Source organism: Erithacus rubecula (assembly GCF_903797595.1).
Source record: "Erithacus rubecula genome assembly, chromosome: 2".
Lineage (NCBI taxonomy): Eukaryota > Metazoa > Chordata > Aves > Passeriformes > Muscicapidae > Erithacus > Erithacus rubecula.
Window position 1 is genome coordinate 14169478 of NC_136685.1, and position 26196 is coordinate 14195673.

Sequence of the window (26196 nt, forward strand, 5' to 3'; positions counted from 1 at the left end):
CTATTAAGCAAGCAAAGGATGTGCAATTTTTGCTGTGGTAGAGGCAGGATAGGGTAATTTGATCATTTTGTGTCATCTCCCTCTTTGTACCATATATAACTCAGTGCTCACTTGTGCAGCTCACTGAAAGATTAGTTGGCTCGTTCAGACAAGGGTGGACTCCTAAGGCGTTTAAGTGATTTGGGGCAGGATGATCATCTGTGTCCTCCCTGCCCACAATTAACTGTTCCACAGCCCCTGTCTGTGCTAGGGCTGAGCATGCTGGGCAAGTGAAAAAAAACATGACTGGGAGCATCTCTTCTCCCTCAGCCTTCAGTGGCTTAAAGGAAATTGTCACAAAGGGAACCAATCCCATTGAGGATCCAGGATCTTGCTTATTCAACCTAAAGCTCAGTGTTTCAGACAGCAGGGAAATTAAACAACAGAGCTTTGCAGTAAGCTAATAAATCATTGTGTGTCTATGCTCAGATGGTTGTAAGGAGCATGACAAACTTGAAACAGCCTGCAAATTTCTAAAATTAAACAGTTCTTGGTGTTACAGAGGTCAGCCATCTGTTCAAATGTTCATGTTTTAGTTAATATAACTCTTCTTCCACTCTTCTCTCCTGACTCAAGCATGCTCCCTAGGAAGAAGAGAGTATGACTCCCTAGGAAGAGGAGAATATGGCTGAAGTCACCACAGCTAGACAGCCCTCCTCTTCCATGGAGATCTGCCCACAGAAAGCACATTTGTGCTTAGGACAGACTACAGAGGCAAGCAAGAAAAGGAAAGAATATTTTCTCTGCAGAATGCCAGGGTTTCCTGGTGACGTTTGCAAGAGAATTTGTCAGGTTCTGAAAGCTGCACTCATCATCCCTGGCTTGTCAGGAGACCTCTGGACCTGTGGCCCACCCTCCATCCCATCCTTCCTAACCTCTGCTCAGTCTTGCAGAGTTCCAAGAAACATCAGAGAGCAATTCAACATTCAGCTTTAAACTGCCATCTCATGACAGGGAGAATGTGAAATATGACTGCTCTCAACAGATTTCACATACATTTGTAGTGGAACTGCTTGCTTTACAAAAAATAGGAATTAACTGGAGTTGTTCAGCAAGCAAAGTCACCCCCAAGTTGAAGCTGGGTTTATAGAGCAAGAAGTGAGCTCCAGGTTGTGTATGGCATGAAGAAATATGATGCAGAAAAACCAAATTCTGCTGTTTGACATCCTTTCACAGTCTGGGTTAGTCTGTCCTCTCCTCTTTTCCTGGCAATAAAAGGAGAACAAAAAGCCCATGAGTTTTGATAAAGGTGAAGAATGAGGGGAACAGGAAGACAGAGGCCAAACAAGCACTTTCAGGAAGAAACCAAATTTGGGCAGGGGAAAAGCAAAAGTTAAAAACATGTGGAAGTAGTTGACTGAGAATAGGCTGGATGCAACAAGCTGCTTAAAATGTGTCTTCACATGGCCAGTGCATTTCAGATATGGGTAGCCATTGTCTGCATCCTTAAACCTTTGGCTTTAGGCTGGGAATGATGTCCTCAAAGGAGACAAAGGAACATGCTGCTTTATTGTGTGTAATTTTAAACCAGCAGGAGTTGGAAGAGGTTTTGATAAAGACATTTGAATACAATTCTGTATAACAGAGATATTGTGCAGAATACCTACTGGGTTAAACACTAAGCTGAATTTAGATGGAGAAAAATGTTGGCATACTCACTTCTAAACCCATCTTGGAAACAGGTGTGAATCCCTGGTATGGCATGTGGCTTAATTCAGGGGAATCACAGTGAGTGAATTATTGGAAATATTGACATACATTATTTCCTAACACCTCCAGTTTAAAGCCTAGTGAATGCTTCACAGCTTGACCTTTGGCATGAATGTAAAAGCAGTACTACAGCATGAAAAGAAAATATTTTCCTGCTTTTTTTAAAGTCAACAAGACACATATTATTTGAAGAATGGTAGCCTCAGGGAATCTGTTGCACTGCAAAGCCATTTAGGTAGCTGTCATTAGTTTAAAAGCCCATTTTTGTTTAATGACTGCTGTTTCACATACTCCCAATGCCATGCATCATAACTGTCATCCCTAAACATTAGATTTATGAAAGCATAGAGCAGCAGCATTATACTCAAGGGTCTGCTGATCTTCCCATTATTAAACCACTTCTTACAAGTTTTGACTTGTGTTTAGGCGTAACAAATCCTGTGTTCTGCCTGGTGCTGTCACAGAGGTGGATGCTGCTCAATCCCCCCAGGATGCCTGGCTGTCCAGGCACAGGCATCATCACCCCAGCTGGGGCACCTTGCAGGGCTTGGGAGAAGGATGCTTGAGATGCAAGGAGAAATAAAACAAAACCTGTACATTTGTTTAGATATTCTTTATCATCATGGGAAGGATTCAGAAGGGGTGGAAAGCATGATAAGGCCCACTCTCCTACCAAGTCACATTTTATGCAGGGTGCAGAGAAAATGTGGCTGGAGGGGAACACTTCCACAAAGCTGTTAAACATCTGTAAACAACTGAAGAACCAGATAACCTGCAAAACCAAACCCTTTTTCCTAGAGTCCCAGGCTATGATCTTTAAACACACCAATTCAGGAGGACATTCTAAAGTCATTCCCCAGGTACCACACAAAATACATAATTTAGTACCTGCCTGCTGTGAAATTCCTTTTGCACCTGCTCTCTTCTATCAGTCCCCCTCTCAGCTGCCACTTTGCAGGTAAATTCACTTCCCACTGTTTTTATAGTGGAGAACAGAGACCACTCACTCTTCTTACCTCAGTCTGCAACTGAGTACCTGAGTCTATGAACTCTGCTTGGTCAAACTTAAAACAAATAACCAACCAAAACAAAAGAAAAACATATTTTCCTCAGATTCAAACCAGTTAGAAAATACATGAAAACTCAAGGAAGGTATTGTACTATATATTCTGAAACCAATGAGCACAGATTTTACATTCCCAAGTTTATATTTTCAGGCACTTTTATTAATATACCTATATATTGTGCTCCTTGTTGCAGTGTTAAAATATTTCATTATCATTCAGAGAGAAGATATTTTTACCTAGAAAAAAAAGGACTTAAAAACAACCTGCCTTAGTGATTCCAATATAAATGATCAGACTGAGATAATTAACTATTCTGACAAATATACAGTGATTTTAAATAACAAGCAGTGTGACATTATATACACCCATAAGGATACAAATCTTAATACTGATGTGCCACAAATTAATTTGTTGATGGTAAATACCTAAAATGAAATTTCCTCCCCAGATTACAAAAGCAACATTTTTTCCTAAATTATTTTGCCTGTGGCATTTCATTGAATAAAATTACAAGTCATATTCCCTTTGAAATTCAATGAAGGCCAAATACGATTTCTTTGGTGTAATGAAAAAAATTCTGTAGTTTAATTCACTTGATTTTTACTGTAACAGATTTACTACACTCAATTTACTAATGAATTCAATATTGAGACAATGAATTCTTGGGCTTTAGGGTGTAAGGTAGCCAGCCAACAAGCACCTAACATAGAATATCTCTCCCAGTACTCCTGCAGGAACAGAGCTACAGCTGGGATCTGCAGCCCAGTCTTCTTCCAGCTCTCCAATCCTGTCTGCATGTGAATAGGACAAAGCAGTTTAGCTGGAAAAAGACCCAGGGTGATCATCTAGTCCAACAGACCCCAATGCTTCCTTCCAGACAGCAACAAAATCTAGACAAGGGACAAGGGCCATGTCTGCTTTTCCTGGGAATTCACATCAGTTCTCTGGAAAGGAACAACTGGGACTTTGCTAGGAGACCAGATTTTATGATAGCCATAATCATAATTATTTTATGATTTTATGATAAAGGGTGATACTAATAAATACCAAATGCATAGGGAGAAGAAAACAAAACTGCCTGGTTTAGCCAAGACTCTCTTTGCTTGCACCCCACCAACCCCTCTGATGCTCTGCTGGAACCTCACCAGAGCAGCCTGCAGGAGGAGGGCAATGTCTGGACATGACAGCAGATGTGCATGCAACACTCAGTGGCACTGGGGGAACTCCCCCCTCCCAAAAAAATCCCAAATGAAGCCTGCCAAACAAAACCATTAACAAAGCAATGTGCATGCTATGTCAAAATTATCCATATATTTTGTTATGGCACAATTGGCACTTTATGTTCCTCTACCCTAAATTATGTAACAGAGACCAGACTGCAGCAGCTGATTTCCATTCCTGCTGCAACAGCTCCTGGTCAGCAGGAACAGGACTGAGCAGGAACCTGGCTGTGGACCTGCCCCAGCAATCCCACAGCATCTTCTCCCCCATTCACTGGACAAGCTGTGCTGCCCACACCAAACCATGCAGCTCCAGCCACTACCTCTGGGGTTTTTTCTATTTAAGGTGGTAGTCAAGCAGTTATTGAATGTTATTCTGCATTTCTGGTAATTAAGGAGAAGGCTGTAAAAACCCCCATATTAAATGCCTCCTTAATTTCAAATGAAGGCTTGATGGGGATGGAAATGCTCCTTCTGTCTCTGTATGTCCATCCTCACACAACTGCAGACCACACTCAAGACAGCCATGGGAGCTCCCTGCTGCCTTTGGGTGCCATGAGCCAGTTCCAGCAATTCAGCTGCTCACCAGCCAGGCTCTCCCAGGACACAGAGCCCAGGAGGATGCCCACGTTCAGCCTCTCTCTCTATCACTTCTTCTTCCATAGGCTGATGGCCAGAAACACTCCTAGAAGCTCCCCCTCAGTTCACAGTGCTGCATTCCCTGCCTGGAATAATCCCCTATCCCAGTGAATCCTGGAGGTGGGAAATCCAGGAGTGGCAATGTCAATTCTACTGAGTTCCCCAGAATGGGAGCTGCATCCAAGCAGTTTACAGGGAATATTCCCTGGGCTACTGTAACTCTGCTATGCAATTCCTAGATCACCAAAGAAATGCAGTGAAGCAGTTTTTGCACCCACCATCTTTGCAAACCATGCTAACTTTTAGTGGTAACTCCAGTCAGACCAAATGCAAAGAACCTATTTGGATCACCTTCATATTTGTCTATAGTTGGGGAAAATCACACCTCATCTCATTGCATTCCCTTTTTAAGAAAGGCCATGATTTTTTTTTCCTTCCCCTGTGGAAACACAGTGGTTGGCAGTCCATCCAACCTGCAGGCATGCAGCTGAGCAGACATGCTGTCTGCAGATATTTCTGACTGCATCCCTCAGCCAACCTCCACCCTAGAATATGTGCTTATCTTTGCATTACCAGGGTACTAAGGTGCTGCAAGGCAATGAGAAGGACCTGAGCAAGGCAAGGATCCACTCCAAAATTACCATTTTTTAAAATTAAAACTGGTAGGAAGTGATATAAAAGCCAGCAAGGTGGATGGACAGAACTGCTGGTCTCATTTGCTTGAATTAGAGGGTCCTGAAGGCTTCAGGAGGGTGAAACCCACTGCACTCCCATGGTGACTGCCCAGGTAACTCCACTGAGCATCCCCAAACCTTGCCACCACTTACACCAAAGCTTCTCCCAGCAAGTACCAAGTCCCTGACACCATAACCCAAGGCATTATTTTATTCCAAACCTGGCCAACATGATGGAGGTCACAGGAAAACTAAAAATGTAACAACTCAGTGTAGAGGAAAGGAGAGGAGGAGGAAAAAAAACCTGTTGAGTTCATGACTAATCTTTGCAGCTCTTGCCATGGGCAGGATTTGTACAGACATGTTGATTTTTTTATAAAAATAGTAAATCGTATTACAGCCATGCTGCAAGACCAAAGATTCACAACGATACCTTAATACAGCTTAAATAAAAATAGTACTACCTGAGTCAATCTGAGCATGATAATGCTTTGTAATCCCACATTCTTATGGGATGAACAGTTGTATAGCAGTGAATCAACACGAGATACTTGCATTAGCAGCCACTCCTTTTTCATGCTATATAGCAACATCTCCACAAAATGGAGAAGGCACAGTGCTCAGTGGGGGAAAAAGGACAATTATAGAGCCCCACTATCTTCCAGCTTGGCTAGAAGTCTTGGCAAAGAGTTTATTTTATTTAAAGGAAAGCCTGCTTTTGTTTTTCCCCATTACAGTAAAGAATTAAGGAAAAAGTTTGAATTTCAGAAGTTTTTGAAAAGTGAGCAATCCCAAAGCCTGTGAGCACTCACACAGAGGATTCATTCATAAAAACAAACAGCTGAACAGCAGTGTTGCAGAATCATTCTGGGTTTTTTTCCTTAACATCCTTGAATGAGCAAACAGTGAATATGGAAAGCAAACATACAGCACAACATAGAAAAGTCTCAACAGAGGAGACATCAGTGAAACTTACCTATAATAAGAATGTAAAGGCTACAGACTCAAACAGCAGTTTTTAAAGGTGGTGAAGTAAAAAATTGGAAGCTTTGATTTAAGACACATTAAAACATAATGAATTGCTTTCCATTACTTTGTTACATAAGCTACTCACAAAAGGTACTTCATTTGCTATTGTGCTCCCCATTTGTTCTTTTTTAAGACACATTTTCTAGTTAATTGCACTTCTATTTCCCATCTCTGTACCATCAAACAGTTTTATGTATGGCAGATATTTGGCCCTCACAGCTCCCTCCAGACAGCAGGGAAAGGCAACAGGACAAGTTAGCAGAACTGAAAGGTCTCCCTTTCCCCAAGAGGACTTGAGTTTGAGCTCTGAAACAAGGCAGATTTTCAAGGCTGCAGTGCACATGATGCCCAGGGGAAGGAGAAAACAGCCTCAAATTCCCACTTATCTTGCCTGCACCCTCCCCTTCCCTGCCCTGGTGCTCAGCCTGGCACTGCTGCTGGGAATTTTTCTTCCTGCAGAGCCTGAATGTTCACAGGAAATGTGATCCCATGGGACCCTGGATATGGGACACAGATGGGCTACAGAGAAGGCAGGGAAATGCTGAAAAGGGCAGTAGAGGCACAGCCAAGCTGAAAGGCACCAGGACACAAGGATGAGGAGATCCTGGTGAGGGGGAATGTTCTAGTGATGGGCAGAGCCAGGTCATGGGGAGATGCCCATGGCCTTGCTCTGTGCACAGAATATACAGCACAGTTCCAACAAATTTCCCAACTCCAATGGCAAGAACATTCCCTGATTTCCATGTCTTGCCAAAGGTGATCCTGAGATATGTTCAGAAGCTCAGCCCTCCAGTATGTCTTGCAACCTCCCATTCAAATGGGGAACCCCATTTCCCACAAATACCAAGGCTGCAGGGATTTCAACTCAGCCCTCAGGTTAAAAGCAGAATGTTTCCTATGGCCAGTTTGGTAGGACAGATCTGTCAGTCTGACTGCAAAGTTTCACATTGCATCAAACACACCAGCTCAGGACCAGAGAAGTGAGGAGACCTGTGCCAGACTTAGTGCTCCACGTCCATGCAAGCCACAGGCAGCCTCTGAAATGATATTCAACCATCTCCTGTCCCTTGCTCTGCCTTCCCTGGCCATGGCCACAGCCCCTTATGTGCTCCTCCAGAACAGCAAGGAGGTTGCAGCAGTGCCACCACCACAGCTGCCCTGCACTGCAGCCAGGACAGAGCCATCCTGAGCACATCCCAGCTCCAGCCTCCCAGCACAGTCACCCCAGCAGCACCTGGAGCATGCCAAGGCATGGGCCCCTGGCCCAGCTGTCCACTCAGGTGTCCTGCACAGGGTGGCCTTGCTGGGTGCATCTCCCATCATGTGTCTGCTCCCAGCCCTCCCTGCCCAGAGCTGCTTATGTGCTTACAGGCAGGAACACAGGTAAGCAGCTTGCTGCATCACACCCTGGGGTATCCCAGCAGGAGAGCATCCAGATGACAATTCTCTTTTTCCATGGCCAGCATACTCACTTCCAGATGTGCTTAGCTGGGGTAAAATTCAAGCTACCCTCAGGCATGTTCATACACATTTTAGTTTCATGCTTCATTCTGAAGCCATCCATGTGCCACTGGCCACACATTGCACTTTGGAAAATGCCCATCAGGCTCAGCACTGGTCTGCCTTCAGGTCTGTCTCTAACTACATGTTAAACATGAACTGATGCAGCCAGAGCACTGTAAGGCTCTATAGAGGAGCAGTTATGCTCTGGAGATGTACCTTCTTCTGGCATGGATCATATAAATTCCCAAACTGAAATCAGTACACACCTGAACTTGAAGAGGTGAGAAATATAGACCATTAAAGCATCAAAAATGTGATGTATGAACACCCAACAACTCTAATCTGTTAGCAACAGTGCATCAGGAGCCCAAGCTCTGCCAAAATACCATAGGAGCTTTTCAAAGCACTACCAAAGAGACTACCCAGAAGAAAGACATATTAACAGTCTGGAGTATCAACAAATGATTTTTTACTCATACCCTGTTCAGGTGCTACCTGAAACAAGACAAGAAAATCCAATTTTAAGTACAATTTAAAGAGACAGTTTAAAATTTAATTTAAATATTTAAATGCCTGAATTTTACACACATAGTGTTAGTGTCATCCATCTCAGACTCCTCTCTGTCCTCAGAAGAAGAGTTTTGTTTCATTTTTCAACCTCTCAGAAAAGATCCACTGAATATTCACATCCCAACACAATACTAGCAATACAAGACATGCAGGTTTACAACACAGATCCCATCCTAGCTGCAGGGCTGGGGAAGGAGAGGGGTTCATAGGCTACTGCTCACAAGAGCATTTTGGTGAAAGGCACATGAGATTTGTGATTTGGGCTTGTAAAACTCAAGTTTTAGGAACATAAGCCTCAATGGAGAAAATAAGGATACAACAGTTTGATAACCTATACATTTTAGGGGTGTTTAGTAAGCCCCTTATAAATACAAAGTAAGCATTTTCTAGCAAAATGAACACATATTTAGGTTGACAGACACCAAACTCCATCATCCTCCCCTACCCTGAGAAGCTACCAGTGCAGATGGCTACACTTCCCCTGCATGGACACTTCAAATCAGCCTGGGACAATATGTATCAAAAGGCATCTGATCTATGGGAAATACACGGATTTGGAAGGCAGAGAAATCCATTAGAGGCTTGGGGCATTCCACCATAGTTCATTATTCAGTCTGAACACACAAGAGCTCTAATAGCTTGTATCCTGTGCACTAGGGAAATGCAACGAAAGAATGAACTTCCTGAGGAATTAATGGGTAATTATATAATTTGGTTAATCTCATGGGAGAGAAATCCAGAATTGAAAAAGGAAACAGAGTATGCATTTCTCTAGAAACAACAAAAACAAACAGCAAAGGGTGTTGCAGAGCAGAGTCTCAGCTGGCACCATTGGAGAGACCAGCTCCAGCAGGGGAAAAGAAATTGCAGTGATTTGGATCAGCATAGGAGGTGGATTTGCTCCTGCAATGGCACCACATTGGCAGCTCTCAGCCACCTCATCCTCCTGCAGCTCTGGACTGATTTGATGTTTCACTCACTCACAAATAAGAACCTAACAAAGTGCATGCAAATGAAATACATGGAAGCCTTGGGTGCAGGCTGAACAAAATCAGTCACATGTGGCAGAGATTAGCATGGGTTATGCAGCTCATTTAACTCTGGAAGTTGCATTCCTTTAGATTAAAACCTGCACAGAACAGAAGGGGGAAAAAAATCCTAAGGTTGCTTTCTGACACAGAAAACACCACCCCAGTGGGATGTGTAGGCTTTTAGTAAAAAAATACAACATAATTTGTACAGATTTCCCCTAAAGTCAAGTATTTTTTAAAATGTAACAGTTCACTTATCTAATCTCGGGAAATTATTTTTAGTGCAAAGGTTATTATTAAGTACAAAGCTTAACATTTTGACAACAAACCCCTGCTCAAAGATTAGCCCTGCCAGCTTTGAAATTAAAGCATGCCATTAACTCAGCAATGCAAACTTCTGCACTCAATGTAGAACAAAATAAAAAGCTTGCATTTTCTATTTCTCATTTAGTTTTACTACTATTAAATTAAAGAGTGCCTTGAAAGGAGCAGGCTCTGCAAATTACTCACCACCTATTTTGGAATCTCTTCAGAGAAAGTCCACGGGGCTTGATTACCTGGAAGAGAAGACACAAACCAAACTTGCTTTACATTACAGCTTTTCTCTAAGTGACAATCTTGACACTCTTGGCCTCTCCTGTAAAAGCCACTGTTCTGAGTTCAAGAAAAACCAGAAATAGTCTTAACACGCAAAAACCTCCTCCAGTTCTTACCCTACAGTGGGAAACAGCTTTGTTGTGCATTTGCATTTTATTATTTGCCTTGAAATAAGAAATGTTTCCATGTTAAAAAATGCACAGATTTGTCTTTAATTCAAACAGCAAACTCTTCTGATGTTCAATAATCTGTTGAAACCACCCTTCTTTACTTTAAATATTCTTTTGTAAAATGCCATCTTTCAAAATAAGCAAGTATCAAGTTCAGATTCAGAAGGTTTACTTGGCTTGTACCACAGAATATTACTACACCAAGATGTAAAAACTGGAACAAAATAAATGAAAAATATGAGAGAGCCAGTTCCAAGTTTGCTGCAGCCACTAAGCATTGCTCTGAAAGGTAGGAATCTTTTACTGAGCATGTTTCTCAGGAAAACGAATATAATAATTTGCATCCCATCAGCATCTGTCAGCTCTGAATGCTGAGGGTTCATCAGCCTGTAAGGAGTCACAGATAAGCACACCAGGAGCAAGGTTCACCTTCTCCCATGATTCCTAATCTCTCAAAATCTGTGGATTAGAAAATCGAAAGCAAGTGACTTGCTCTGATTCTCTGTCTCACAGAGCTGACCATGATTTTCCTCCACCACCAAGGTCAAGCTCAGCTGGGAAGAATTCATCTTCTCCAGTCCAATACATTAATTTCTTTTCTGTCAGACCCAGTTACCCTTTTATTTCTGCAAACAAAATCCCACTGTTTGGCTCCCAGGTGCCTCCAGCCCACACCTGACACACACATGTGGACTGCCCAGTGCCAAATCCCAGACACAGACATGACAGACAAAGCCCCCCAGCAGTCTCCTTTGCCACTTCACCATCCCTACAAGAAGGAGTTCCTGCTTTTCATGATACCACTCACATTCATTTCCACTGGCCCTAACCCCTACAGATACAGGGTTTCATATTTCTGCCCTTACAGCAAGCTGCTGCTGTTTCCTCTCCTCGTGCCAATCCTGCTCCTTCTCTCCAGACCAAACACCCTTATTCCTTCCCATCTTGAGTCCTGTTATACAGATCCTCACTGGCCTTTTTCATTTTTTTTTAATACCTTCCATCAGGTGCAGTTCCCCATGCAGGCTTTAGTACTCCAGCAATGCCAAAGCACCAGGAGATCCCAACACTGGGCATGAAGTCCATCCTTCTGTTTATGGAAGCATGAGTCTGCTGCTTTTGGGGCAGGATGATGCTGGAAAAGTGATATATGACCCACCATGACCCCTACAACAGTTTTCAGTGGAGGCCTTCCAACCATCCTTGAGTACTCTGTAAAGCCAACCCATTTGTTGTATCATCCACAGTTCACCAGAGATAAATGCACAACCACACTAAAGGCTTTTGGTGAGAATGATGGACCCCCCAAGATCATCCTCTGGATCTGTCCAAAGCTACTTGAAAATCAACTTTCTCCATCCAAGTACTTGTAACATCCCCTAGTTTGGTGCTACTTGAGTCTGCATTTTATCAAATGCATCAATAACAACAACCCATGACACAGAGTCCATTTTTGGAAATCCTCATCCAACATTATTTCTGAGCTTGATAAGTTTCAACAAAATTTCTTTTCCTTATTTTTTTTTTGCTATGAATATCAAAACATCACCAAAAACTTGACTTGGAGGAGGATTGGAGTAAATAATATCATCTGCTCTTTTTCTATCTACAGGACTCGTTAGCCTGCTCCAGAGAGTAATTAGGATGGTCTGACATTATTTGTTCCAAACTAACCCATGCTGACTGTTACTCATAAGCACCCAGAAGATGACTAGATGGGAAATAATTTATTAACTTCCAGAAAAACACTGTAATAAAAGTCAGAGTGACTGCACTGCAATTCCATCTCCTCCTTTACAAAAATTAGCACTATATATTCTGCTTTTTGATTGTTATGGTAACCTCAGAAATTCTCCACAGGTTTTCAGAAGTAAACACCAAGAAGAAATTGAAAATAAGTCAATCAAGCAGCTGAAATGCAGCTCCTACAAATCACAAGAACAAAACAAGTGTCCCAGAAGTGAGGCCAGGGTATCCTGCCCTGGCATGGGGTCACCAGTCACCCCTGGAGGTGCCCTGTCCCCTGACCACTGGTGAGTGATGCTGGTTGAATGGCTTGTACTGAACACCAGCCTTCCCACATGCACCTTCCCACCATCTGGGGAGCAGCTTCAAACAAATTTCCCTAAGGCCCAAAGAGCCTGGAAGGGAAAATAAAGACAAAGAGAAAACCTCTTAAGGGCGTGCCCCCTAAATGATTGTGTTCTTATTTTATCCTGGTAGCATCCTTCATCAGTGCAGGTTTTAATTACACCAGTCTTCTGCTCCCAGGAAGTAAATTCCAATAATTTTTCTGTTACCATGAAATTTTCTGTTACTCTTGAAATCCCTGGGCAGGCACTGTTGTTGCAGCCTGAGAGCAGCAAAAACATTTAAGCTAATAATTTTAGATCCAACATCTTTTTATGACAAAAACTTAGTATCCTTATCTAACAGAGTGATGGATGTCATTTCTCCAGCTGCAAAACAAATGAACCCCAGTGGAAAAACAAGATAAGGACTGAATTGGTCAATGGCAAAATAGGAAACACAACCCACAAACTGTTTTAATTTCTCTTCTGTGTTGCTGCTACAAAATTGTTGTACTTTCCTCATCCAGCAAGCCAAATAGTGCAATATTATTTGGCTGTATTTATATGCTCAGAGTAAATGGAATTTCACAGTCCAGATGCTGGATTTGGGCAACCCAAAATACTTTCAGGGATGTCTGAAATCATATAAAACCTTTCTTCCAACCTGCAGGAGTAGAGGGTAACTGGATAGCACACATTAATTTTATGTTTACAGTTCATGCAGTATTCATATTCACTGACAATTAAAAGTATGCTATAAATGAATTAGCAGAAGAATCTCATGGCAGAAATTCAATTACAAAGCAGAATTAAAGGAAGAGATGTCAGAAACTTTTGGAGGCTGGGCAGGAAGAGGTGAATGCATCAGTCTACTATTTTCAGAGCTGTTAGCAAAAAGCTTAAAAAGACTGCTCCAAATAATCATGTGTAAAGATCCTCCTCCTTAAAAGATCTTATTTGAGAATACCAAGGTGACAAATTATTTTTTCAGAACACATTTTGACCTGACAGGGGTAAAACTCCTTGTGAGGGGTCAGATACCCCCACCCCTGCCTGCCCTGCAGGCATTGCAGCTCTGCCACTCCTGCAGAATCCTCAGACGAGCCTTGCCTTGCACCAAAGACCCTGCAGACACCTTGACTTTTCTTTTATCTTGATTTTCAAAGTGATTTTAACCCCATTCCTTTGCTTTGAGTCACAGGCATTACATTTTAAGCAGGTTTCTTTCTACTCAATGGAGAAGCCTCAAGTGCTGTGGCCACTTTTCTTCCTGTGTTGGTCACTATTTACCCTGCCCTGTTCTAGCCTCCCTTTGCTCCCCTTTGGCTGATACTATCCCCCATCAATCTCGGTGCCAATTACCAAGAAGGCCCTCCCACACCTCTGGGGTTCAGCTTTCATAACTGCATTAAGACAAATCAATACTGTTATTAACACTGCCACGTTTGTGGATGGCGTGACCTGCCTGCAGCAGCAGAGATGCTCCCAGGACTACACGAATTCTCTGCACTCCTTTATTTGCAATTTCTTTTTCAAGCAGACTCTGCTATTTTATAAATAAAGGTTTTTTATCTTTTTCTTACAAAGCAAACTGATGAAGGCTGGTAGGGCACACAATTTTGCCATCTCCTTCATCTGGGGATAGCAGTACTCCATGGACAGACAATAACTAATTGTCTTGTTGCCTTGCAGTTTGGCTCAATGATCACTGTAGGATCTTTACAACTGAACTGTCCTATTCTACTCCAACTTTCCTCCAGTTCCCCCCCAGCCAGCTCACTAATCACCCACTACTGCACCTCAGTCTTGGCTGCTCACTTGTGCACATGCCTGTGGATGCATGCAGGCAGCACATGCAGCCATGGCAGCACCTGTGCTGGCTGACCAGCTGCTCTGGACTGTGCCCACTCACCCCTTCCTCTAATGCACAGTCTCCTCCCACTCACATCTCACCCCCTCCTCCTCCCCATCTTTCACACCAGCCTCATAAACCATCATGCCTGGAGCCCACCTCAACATAAGATTCAACCCAAAATGCCAGGAAACACTCCCTGGCAGAAACAGAGGCCTCTAGGTCCCTACATTCCAGCAGAGCTGTTGTTCACTCTACATCAAGGGACATTCATTATTCAAGAGCACTGCCAACCTCATTCAAGAGAGCCCAGCTGCCATTGCAGCCCAGCACAGGCTCCTGGACAGGTTTTCCAGCCCTTCCTGACCTGCAGGGTGCTACAATTAGGGAATTAGACACTGATTAATGTAAAAGCTAATTCAAGTGTTCTTCTCAATTCCCTGCTGTGGCTGCAGTGCAGAAATACCTTGAACTGTGCATCACCTGAGAGGCTGGTACTGCTGAGAGAGATTGATGCTGTGTCCATAAACTGCTGCCCCCCCTTTTTCTGCCTCAGATTCCTCTAGTGGCACCTCTCCCATTACCATCTCACCAATATTCAACAATGCAATAATGTCAGAGCATTGAGGAACCACCAAGCACTGACAGGATCAGGAAACAGCAACAGGGAGGAGTTAAAAACATTCCTTGGAGGCAATGTTTTGCTTGTTTGGAACACCTTCTACACCTATTGATTGAGCAGCTTCAGCAGGCTCCCAGGCTGCTTTGATTTCACATGCTGTAAAGCAGCCTGCATTTTTAGCAGGTGTCCAACTCCTGCCAGCTCTTGTGCCTCCAGGGTTTCCCTTCTGCAGTTTACTTAGACAATCTTCCAGCATAAATTTTTGCAACCTGAAGCCTGTTGCTGGTTCTTACATCTGTTTACAATGCCACCCTGACACTGCTTGGTGAATTTAACCTCTAAGAGTGAAGTGAAACACAAAGCCAGGTCCACCCCTCAGCAGAGAAGAAAGAACAAAGAATTGTGGATGTAGAGTAAGAATAGTTTGGGTTGGAAGGCGCTTTTAAGGTGACACAGTCCAACACCTCTGCAATGAGCAGGGACATCTTCAACTAGATCAGGTTGCTCAGAATGCCTTTCAACCTCACCTTGACTGTTCCCACTGATGAAGTATCTATCACCTCTCTGAGCAAACTGTGTCCATGATTCACCACTCCCATAGCAAAAAAACTTGCTTCTTGCATCTAGTCTACAGCAACCTTCCTTCAGTTTAAATCCATCACCCATATAGAACCATTAAAAAAACAACCAAACAACAAAACAATCTAATTCCAAAAAAAAACCAAACAAAACACGAAACAAACCAAAAACAAACACCAGCTTCAAACAAAAGAGAGTGGGTCTGCTGGGGCTGCAGGGATGGTGGTATAATCTCTGCCCTATTTTCATTCAGTTTCCCTGGGCAATCAGTCTATTGGATAAGTCAACAAGTCCTTGAGAGCACAACAAGATATTCAGCTGGGAGTTCAAATTAAACTCTCCAAATGAGTAAGAGACCAACATCTTTGTCTGGAAAGCTGTGACTTATGCTTCTGCTCAAGCAGGAACATCACGCCTTAGTTGTGAGACATCAGAATTTGGCTCACAGAAGCCACAGGAATCCTATCAAATGAACACATCTATTGCCTTAGATCTATCCTGTGGGATTTTAGAAAATTCTCCATGCTGCCCTATACATGCTCACTGCATCTCTGCTGTGCTGGAACTCTCCTTACAGCACAGAAACTCTTGGAGCAGACTCCATAAAGGTAGGACCTACATTAGTAGCTTAGGTCTGCAGTGACTAACTGTTCCACACCTCCAGCAACCCCTTTCTGAGAATTCCCAAAGGTTTATTTATTGAACACAGCTGCAACGTGGTAGTTAAACCATTGACAGCCTGAAGCCTTCTGTACAAGAAACTTATCTCTGACTGATGTTATCATAACAAGCAGAGATCCCTGCCAGATTCAGTGGAAGAGCAGGGAAATCAACAGAAGCCAGAAGCTTGTGCAAAGGAGGAACCTGCATGCTAACCAGGCCTTTCATGAAACACATCATGGGCTACTCTGCCACAGATTCATCTTGGGGGAGGCAGAAAGAATTCCCCTGACCTAAATTTCCAGATTGCACTTCTGCATTCTGTGTCAGTTTTGGGTCCTGTCCCTCCTGACTTTCCTTACTGAATCACAGAGTTATTTAGCTGTTGGGGCTTTTTTGCCCAAGAAGACTATTGGCAAATGCCACATGCTGCCTGATTTGACTTGCACACCAGCAATCAGCCTACAGCTAAACAGGGTACAAGCAGTTGGGGACAAAACAGTGCCAGTTATTTACCCTATTTCCTCTTAAACTTTTTTTCCAATACAATTAACTAAATTGTGCAATTACACATTCATTGGTCAGGAAGTTTCTCTCTTCCCCTTTTTAGCCTCCTTTTCAGTGGCACTTCCCTGCTTCACAGGATACTCTAAACTAAACATTACGTTCAAGTTACACAATAAACATTTGGGAGTGATAGAATGAATGAGGAAGGTCACGGGAAGGGAGGGATCTACTAAAATAAGATTTGCTAAGTAGCTACACAGGACCTAGTGTCAACTGCCTTTTATTACAAGAGACTGTAATTTATATTAGCTAAGATACCAGATGGAAGGACATAAGAGATCAATAGTTGAAAAAATTCAAAAATTTTCCAAGGACTGAATGAAGCCTGAATTATTTCAAAACCCAAATTATAGTGATATAAGCTGTTATGGCAGAGCCAAGGTGCCTCACATAACCTTAATCCTCTCTGCATATTGAGGCTCTTTTATGCTACATAAAACCACACTCCAGCTACAGAATATGCAGCTGGATTTAAATTAAGTTTATCACAAACTAGTGCTCCTAGGCAGATCATTTATTCATTAAAAAAAAAAATCTACTCATTCTCATCTTTATGAGGGGAAAACCACCTTGGAAGCGAAGCAAAAACCAGATGCACCAGTGTCTCATTAACCTCCAGAGAGCTGGAAAAGCAATGTTAAGTGCAAAACTTCCAGCACACATCAATCACAGTTTCAGAGGCTGTAAAATATCAACTTCAGGTGACCAAGATTTTTCTAAGCCGAGGGGTCTCCTCAGCTCTGCCAGGACAGGCAGCCCTGCTGCAGCACACAGCTTGCCTTGGCACAGTCTGTCCTGGCACAGATGGGCTCAGGAACACAGCTGGGCAAACTCCTCCTCAGGAGCCACAGGGACACCTGGGTGACAATGCTGGAAATCCCTCTGTCTTTTCACTCAGTGGGAGCCATGACCTGTGAGAAGCCAAGCTCCTGGAGAAGTCTGAGTGTGACCACCTTGATTGATTTGTGACCTGTCCCCACTGCTACTCCAGTCAGGGATTTTTCCTTCTCCTTTCACCCACTTCTGACTACCAGTTAAGAAGTGGTTTAAATAGAGGCTGATATCATGACAGGAGCCTGGCATCTCCTTGGCTTGATGTGGGCAGCAGGGTGAGATGGGGAGGAGAGGAGACAAGCAGTGACAGACTGGCTCCCTGCAAGCCCCACAGCACAGCAGCCACAGACAGACCCTGGCACAGGGATGTCAGGGTCACAGAGAGAGATGGCAGTGCTGGCTGGCCTTGAGCAGCTCAGCCTGCAGCACCAGTCTGCCCCAGCACCTGCACATCTTCCTCAGGCCCTGCTGCATTTGAGCACAGGCACTGCACAGGGACAGTGCTTGCATGGAATGCACAGGCACAGCATCACACCCCCATGGTGCTCACATGCCACTCACAGCTCATCTTTCTGTCTAAGCCTACTCCACCTCAAGGCACACTTCTCACAAGCTCCTGAGTAGCCATTAATATTCAACAGTCAGCCTGGACTTTTGCATGCACACAGCTTAAGAATATCTAAACTTCCACCAAAATGTTTTTGCAAAGCTTTTCTGGAACTGAGCAAGCAGTGCAGAGCGTTTTTGTTAGAAACATGTCTCCCTACCAAGCATAAAAAGCCATCAGACCCATCAGTGACACATAGAAGACCCCAGCACCAGCAGTGGGCATCAAGCATCTGAAAACAAAGCTTGGTACAGCTAATTCAAAATGCCCCAACACCAATGGGACCAACCAACACCTGGCTGTGAAGCACTGGGTGCCCAAAAGGTGATGGCTCAGCCAAATGCTGAGGAACATCATCCTTGAATGTGTCCTGCAACAAATCAGAGCTCTGGAAATGGCCAGCAAGTGCACCTTCATTTCCAAACTGCCTTCTGAATTACACTCATAAAAGCCAGCACTCAGTAAATCCAGATGTTTCTGGTGCTATCAGTTCAGAACAGCTCACCTCACTCAAGGGACCTGTGAAGCTACAGCACACACCATGTGAACAGCCTGCCAACAGCCCCAGCAGGGGCCATGAAGGACAGAGTTAAACACCAGGAGATCTGAGAGAAATCACAGTTGGTGTGACTGAGCAGATCAGATCTGGCAAACCCCATGTATAGCAAGACATTCTGTCAGAAGAGAGACAGGGACATCCCCCCCGTGACAGGCTCAGCCACTGCATCCATCCTCCCCTCTGGACAGCCCAGGGGTACCTCAGCAAGTGTCAGCAATGGAATATCCCCCTGCTAAGATTCCTCTCTTCTTCTGGTAAAGAGGCATTGCTGGAGTCACAGATTATTCAGGCTGAAACTGCAAGCTGCTTTGGAGGGCTGTTCATCTGAACAGGATGAGACGGACTCTGCTCCCTTGTAAATCCCACTGGGGTCAGAAGGTTTCTCATGGGGACAAATCTGGCTGGGAAATTCAGCCTGCAGGTTCAGGGAATCCTTAAGGAGATGGGAGATGAGGGCTAGAGAATGAATTAAAATTAAAGCATGATCTTTTCCTATCTCCTGAGACAAATGCAGCTCTTTGTAACAGAACTTTGGGGCCAGATTTAGGAATGAATACCATTTTAAGAAACATAGCACAAGGAGAACAGAAAGTTGTGGCCTCAGTCTACAGAGCTGAATCTCATTTACTTTCAGACCATTACCACCACTTCAATTACCCTCAGCTGGAATGAAATCTAATTTCCATTTTAAAAAAAATTATCTTTTGATGCATCACCTGATAACCCTAGAAGAAGCCCTGTCTGGTCCTGTCAGAGCTGCTGCCTGGGATGAGCCTGGCATGGAGGGGCACAGCACTCAGGCTCACACCTTGTTCCCTGGGGGGACAGGCAGGTGCAGGGACCAAACTCTCCACATCCAGAGAAGGGGCTTCAGCCATCAGTGAGGGTGCAGCACCAGTGAACCACCTCCAGTCAATGAGCAGGGAAACCACTTGAAATGAAAAGGTCTCCCACAGCTGATTTCAGTCAGTTTGCTTCACATCAAGCTTAAGCCAAAGGAAATAATTTGCCATGGGATTTGGGGAAATCAGGCTTCTTACATCAGGGGTGGTCTTGGTCTGCTAATCTCCACCTGGATGCAGCCACTAAAGAGGCTGGACACAAGCACAGGCTCATTCCCATTTAAATGGTTCTTCTGGCCTTCAGAAACACGTGATTCCATGACTGTCAGATACCTGTGTTTCCAACCCACAAATGTTTCACTTGGCATGAGTGCCTCCTTTAATAAATTCCTACAACAGGAGCACCCATTTTCTGGAAAGCCTCCCAGAACCCCTCTGAAGCAAAACTGACATACATGAACTCAAGAGCAATAAAGCTCAGCCTAGCAAAAATCGTGGTGACTAACCATGGAGGGCCTTACATGCTGACCTCACTTTTTTTGCCCTCTGCCCTGTACAGTAACTCCAGCTCCCTCAGTACAAGGGCTTTAGGAGGGTTGACACCAGGGAGGGGAGATCAGAGAGGTGACACAAGACACAGGGCTACTGACTGTTGAAAAAGAATCTTTAATTGGAAGCTAGAAGGAAAAGCAGAAAGCCCAGTTGTTCCAGGACAGTGCTTTGATCACTCTGCAGAGCACCATGAAAGGCAGCTCCTGTGGTACCCACAGCCTGGCCCCTGCTCCAAGCCTAGGTTTCAGCTGCTGCCTTTCCTTCAGCTCTGGCAAGGGAGATACAGGGTTTTGAAGCATCTTCTAACACATTGAACAGATGTTGCTTCTAGGCCCTTTCCTAAGCACCACAAAGTATGGTTGTTTTTATTTTTTGGACACACATTTCATAATCAAAGTTGGTGGTAATGGTTATGCACCCACAACATCTTCCCATGTAACTCCCACTCTCCTCTCACACACAAGCAGCCTTCACCCAGCAGCCCCAAACTGCTCTACAAAGAAAAGTCTGCTTCTCCCCAGACAAATTTCAAGAAAGTGATTGTGTTTGGAGAGACAAAATTTGCCTGCTAAATAAATTTTTAAAAAGAGCTTTATTTAAGAGAAGAGGGAAAGGATGCCCTGCAAATGCTAACTGGCTTTGACAGTGGCTATCTGCACTGTGACCAAACCAGCGGGCTCTCTCCCCTCGCACAGTGGGCGAGCTGCCAAGAACAGAGCATCCTGCACATAATGCCCTTTGGAAAGAAAGAAAGAAAGAGAGAAAGAAACCTGAAAAAAATTCCTGCTGCCTCTAGCAAGAAGAGCTCCTTTCTGCACAGCCAGGCTGGGCTGCAGAGCAGAGGTGAGTGAGGAGTGTGGAAGGCTGGCCAGGACGGCTTGCAGCTCCCCCGCTGGCTCCCAGCCCCTGAAGGCATTTCTTTTCCGCCCTCCTCCCACCGCCGCCCCCGACTATTCTAAAATGACTTTGCATGAGCCACACGCCAACTTCTAAGCACAAGGCACCGTGCATTTCCTTATTGCATGCCCGAGCTATAGCATCCACCACGTTTTTACTTTCAAGAGATTACAAGAATGTGGGGTTTACACGCCAGGGACACCCGAGTGTGCGTGCTCCCACTCCCAGACCATTTGTGTGAAATGCTTCTTGCACTCCCATTGCTGGGAGGTACATGCCCAATGCTGGTATGCTGCATGGTTGGGGAATCAAAAACAAACCCCTTTGCCACTCTGACTAGTCCAGAGGCTAATTCATTACGATAAACCCATTGTCCAAAACAAAAACATTATTTAATTGCTAAACCAGCTGCCCAAGTTTAGCTGTTGCTCTTGGCAAACATATCAGGATCTCAGTATGCCTGTTTTTCAGCAAGTATCTCTCTAGGTGCAAGCCATGCCTTCCACCCTTGAAGTCTCTAAGTGCCCCTGTCACCAATCCAGTGTTTTCCAACCCAAGTGGATATTTAGAGGGATACCATCAGCTTAAAAACCTCTCTGAGTACATTAAGATTACAGCAACTGAAATACTAGCAAGAATCCCTTTTTTTCCCCCTAGCTGATAAATGTGCAATTATGCAGCTGTACTCTTCCCCATCAAGCAGCCTGATTTCCTTCAAAAAAGAGGGCAGAAAAAGAAAAATGTTTCAAACATATTTGAAAGAGGCACCAAAAAAACTGGCAGAAGGTCTCAAAGGCTGATGCCTGAAGTGCATGGAAGTTTTCTTGCTGCTTTTTCAAGTAGATTGCACCACTTTAGACAGGCAGCTCAATCACTGGGAAATACATTGCACGAAAGGGAAGAAAAAGGCTGGCCAGGTTGTAGCTGGCATCTTTTGAATGGAATGCTGCTTGGCATGGGTTTGCAAGTATCTCAACAAACACTGATCACTAGGGAGAATCCCTTAAACTACTTGCTGCTTTCTTTGATTTTAAAAAGATACCCACCTACAGGACAAGAAACACTGAAACAACACAAGTACCACTGCCATTTCTTTTTCTGGTTACTCACAGGTATCTACAAAAGTACTGTGCAAATGATAAGCAGCATTTTTAAAAAAATAATGATAAAGGCATCTTTCATGCAGTGCAATCCAGAAGTACTGCAATATTTCTTAGATTACATGGCTGATCAGCTCTCTCTCTTCCCCCCCCCCCCCCCCAGCCCTTGCCTTCTAATTCCAGCACAATCAAAGCAGGAGAATGCATAATTCATCCTGTGGTCAGCCCTGTCATCGTGGGTCTCCCACCATTAAGCAGCACCAGACTTCCAGAAAGGTCACATTTCCAGGATATTCAGCTGAAAATTCTCTCCTATCCACTGCAAGACTCTGAGAGGTAAAGTAAGGAGCTTCTCATGGAGTATTTGCCCCCACTGTTCAAGGATTCACAATTACTTTGCTAGCAGAGCATGACAACAGGCAGAAAATATTTATCTGGGTAAGTCGAGAAATGCAGAAATCAATGGGTTAATTAGCAGGTTAGCAAAACAAAACCGACTTGTGGAACCTTTTATGCAGCAAAAGACTGATGAAATGAAGATAACTGTTTGCATTTGTTATACTCTCTGGCTGGTAGAGGATTATTGGAACAATGGAAATTTTAGGCACTGACTGAAAACAAGTTATGTTCATTAAAGGTAAACTTCAACAATTTTGCAAAAGCAAATTCTTTCATTATCCATGGGTAGGATCCCACAAAATGCAGTAACACAGTTAACACAATATAAGATAAACCTCTTGCCAAAAGAAATTTAACTTCTGTCCAAATTAAGCTCAATTAAGATGCAGATGTTGGACACAAACAATTTTCTAATACAGATAATGAACAAAGAGACTGATCTCACATATAGACATTATGGAAAGCATCCTAGGAACACGATGGAAAACACATTCAGAAAACAAATTCAAAAAAAGTCTGCATTTCTTCCATTAACTGGAAAACACATTGCATTTGTTCCTGAATCTGACCTAAAAGTCATGCTTGAAGGAAATTCCAGCAGTTCTTTGGAAATGTGTGAGATCCTCTTCCCTTGAGTATCGGTGCATCTTGCACATGCAAACAGTGCAACATCACTGCTTGGTTTCACATCACTAAAAGGAAGTTAAAAGCTCAGTAATACAGAATTTTAATTCACACTGCCCCCTTGGTCTACCAGCATTCTTGTGTCCCTCATGTCAAAGTAATCAACATTCAAAAGAATGTTGCCTTGCTTGTAAAAAAATATAAAATGACAGTGCATGCGTATTTTTAACTGCAACGTTTCTAAACCCAGATAATACGCTTTTTTTTTCTCCCCTTTTTTTTTTCCCTTTTGGTGGAGTCATAATCCAAGTTTAATGTTGCTTAGGCTACAAATTAATCTCTATCCCCAGCTCCCAACAACTGGCCCAGGTTACTGCCATGCCCACGAGCCCGGGTGGTGGAACGGGGCCACCACAGCGCCAGCTGCGACACGCAGCGAGCAAAGCATCGCCTGCATCGGCAGTGGCAGCCTCATCTGACAGCCAGAGAGGGTTGTCTACACAAGTTCCTGCCGGTGCAAGCAGCCAGCTGCAAGAGCAAACCCTGCTCCAGCACCGTAGCAATTCCCTGAACAGACTAAGCTATGCCAACAAAAGCACTTTTTCTGCCAGCAGAGCTGACTCCTCAGCAGAGCTCCTGACAGTGTTGCAACAGCCACTCTATAGTGGCACCAATTTTTTCCCTTTACAGTTTCCTACACTTCCATCTCTACACAGAGAAAGGCAAGAAACAAAGAAATGCAGAAAACAGGTGTGAGGACAAAGTGATGCGTGTCCTGCTGGCTGGCCAGCACCTCCTCAGTGAACCTAAGGAAAATGTGAGATGATCTGTCTTTTTCCCCAAGCCTCACCGCACTACATGAAGACAAACACACTCAGATCCTTTCACCTGAATCAAAGGGTTCCAAATCCAAGCACCTGAGAAGAGTTGAGGGGTCAGGAGCAAGGTAGATACTCAGCCCTAGAACAAGCAGCAAGGCTCCTCCTGGCTCTGCTCCCTGGCCAAAAGTACCCAGCAATGCTGGAGGACCCCACGGAAGACAGCATTTAATCAGTGGATATCAGTGGCTGCTGAAATAGTCCCCCAGCCTTTACTCAAATTTCATCTCAGGGAAGAAGAGCTTTCAAACCTGAAATTACGACAAATGGCTTCCATTAGAAAAAATGGGAAATATTTTGGGGAGTGATTGTTTCCTCCTTTCTTCCTCCCACAGAGAAAATTTGATCTTCCTACCAGATTTTCACTTGCGAATGGGATTACAGGACAATGCTCAGCTGCAGTGCTTGCCTACAAACATTCCTGTGAAAAAGCTCAGGATTTTGTCACATAGGTATAAATCACCCAGCTATGAGCAGGAGACACAGACCTACTGAGCACTCAGCTGTTTTTCTCAGCAAACTTTCATTCCTGATGATGCATTAGATGACCTTTTCCCAAACCGAGCAGGAACTTATTTATATAGAAACATACTTGTAAATACACTTGCCTTGTTTTATTTCTTGTAATTCTCCCTTCTTCAGCGGCTAGTGTGTGCTGGAGCCATGTGTTCCAGCAGGTCCCCCAGCAGCCTGATACAAACCCCAGCTGGCAGATGCCTTTGCTGCCACAGCCTCGCAGGAGTAGGGTGTCCCCCTTTGCTTTTCAGGGAACGGGGGTGACCTTGGCCGCAGCCATCCGGCCCCCAGCACAGCCCCAGACACCTCCCAGGCGAGCAGACAGACAAAAAAGCCAACTCACCAAAGGCAAACCAGTATTTTTTAAAGGCCGTTTGGGAAGGTTGGCAATAGGAAGTCCGGGTCTGTAGGAGTTGACTCAAAGGGCCCTGCAACATTCATGCGTCGGGAACTTCTCCGGGTAAACCATTAACCACCATAAAGCAGAGCTGCGAAATGCCCCTCACCATCGGGGAGGCTCCCACACAGCCGAGCGCACACGCGGGCTGCACGGGGATCTGCGCAGACAGATGTACAGATATCCGTGCACCTACAGACGCACAAGGACACGGATACACACGGCTCGGGGTTTTCTGAGGGCAGGGGAAACGCTGGCAAATCCCTCTGCTCGGGGCGAGGCGAGCGCTGCACCGCAGCCCCGCGGCGGCACAGGGGGATCCGCTCGCATCCCCCCCGGAGCGAAGGGGGCGCCCGGATCCGCTCCGCATCTCTGGCGGAACGGAGCAGCGCCCCGCTCCTCGCCCGCGGGGATGGAAGAGATGCGCGGAGAGCCCCGCGCCCGCAATCCAAGCGGGACGGTTTGAGCCCTCTCTCCCCGAAAATACCCCCGCCGAAAGCCAGGAATCTCCCCCTTCCCTTCAGCCTCGCTCTCCGACAGTCCCCGCGGCAGGGAGAGCTCGCAGCCCTCCCGCAGCCCTACCGAAGTTTCCGCGGCGCTCCGCGGGCGGCGGCGGAGCGGCCCCGGCTCCTTACCCGGCTGGCGGAGCGGGGTCCCGGGCGGCCCTGGAGCGGCGGCGGAGGCGCGGCGGCTTCCTGGGAGCTACAACTCCGCGGCGGCGCCCGGGCGAGCCGCGCGCCTGCGGAGCGGCGGCGAGCGGGGAGGAAAAGAGGAAATGAGCGGGAGGCGCATTGGAGGGAGGGAGGGGGAGGAAGGAGCCGTCGCCGAGGGACCAGGGAGAGCGAGGGACGGAGCGCAACTTCCCCGGCGGGGCAGCGGGCGCGCCGGGGGGCGGAGCGCTCCGTTCCGCCGCTCCGCGGCCGCCCCGCGGCGTGCGCAGCGCCGAGCCCCGCGCAGGGGCCGCCCGCCGCCGCCGCTCCCGCCGCTCCGGACACTTGGTATCGCCCTGCCCGGCCCCGCCGGGGCCGCCGCGGGCAGGAAGTGCGGGGCCGGGGGGAGCGCGCAGAGCGGGCGGCGGGGGCTGCGCGCCCGCGGGAGCTGCGCCCGCCCCGCTGGGCTCGCTGCCGGCACCGCGGGCATGGGCAGCGGGCAGGGAAAAGTTCTGATTTTTGATGTTGGAGAGTTCCCCTCCCCCGCTTTTATTTTTTCCTGGGGTTTTTTGGGGTTGTTGGTTTTTTGGGTTTTTTTTTTTTTTTGGGGGGGGGGGGTTGTTTAGGGGTGTAGTGGTGGGGGTGTTACTGTGGTTTTTAACCCCAAAACAAGTAAGGGAACGCCGGACAAGGACCTCTCCCGCGGCCCCAGCTCGCCCCAGACCCTGCACCATCCTGTA

The 26196-nt window shown here is 45.4% G+C and overlaps 1 protein-coding gene across 1 annotated transcript in view; it reads right to left on the reverse strand.

Moving 5' to 3' along the window:
- The window catches only part of HPCAL1 (hippocalcin like 1), a 63871-nt gene extending 38098 nt beyond the window's left edge, over positions 1–25773 (reverse strand). The window contains exons 1-2 of the mRNA XM_079298082.1: positions 25442–25773; positions 9993–10039 (exon numbers count right to left, since the gene is read on the reverse strand). The gene's annotated coding sequence lies outside the window, so the exon portion shown is untranslated. The remainder of the gene's footprint in view (positions 1–9992; positions 10040–25441) is intronic.
- Between the last annotated feature and the right edge of the window lie 423 nt (positions 25774–26196).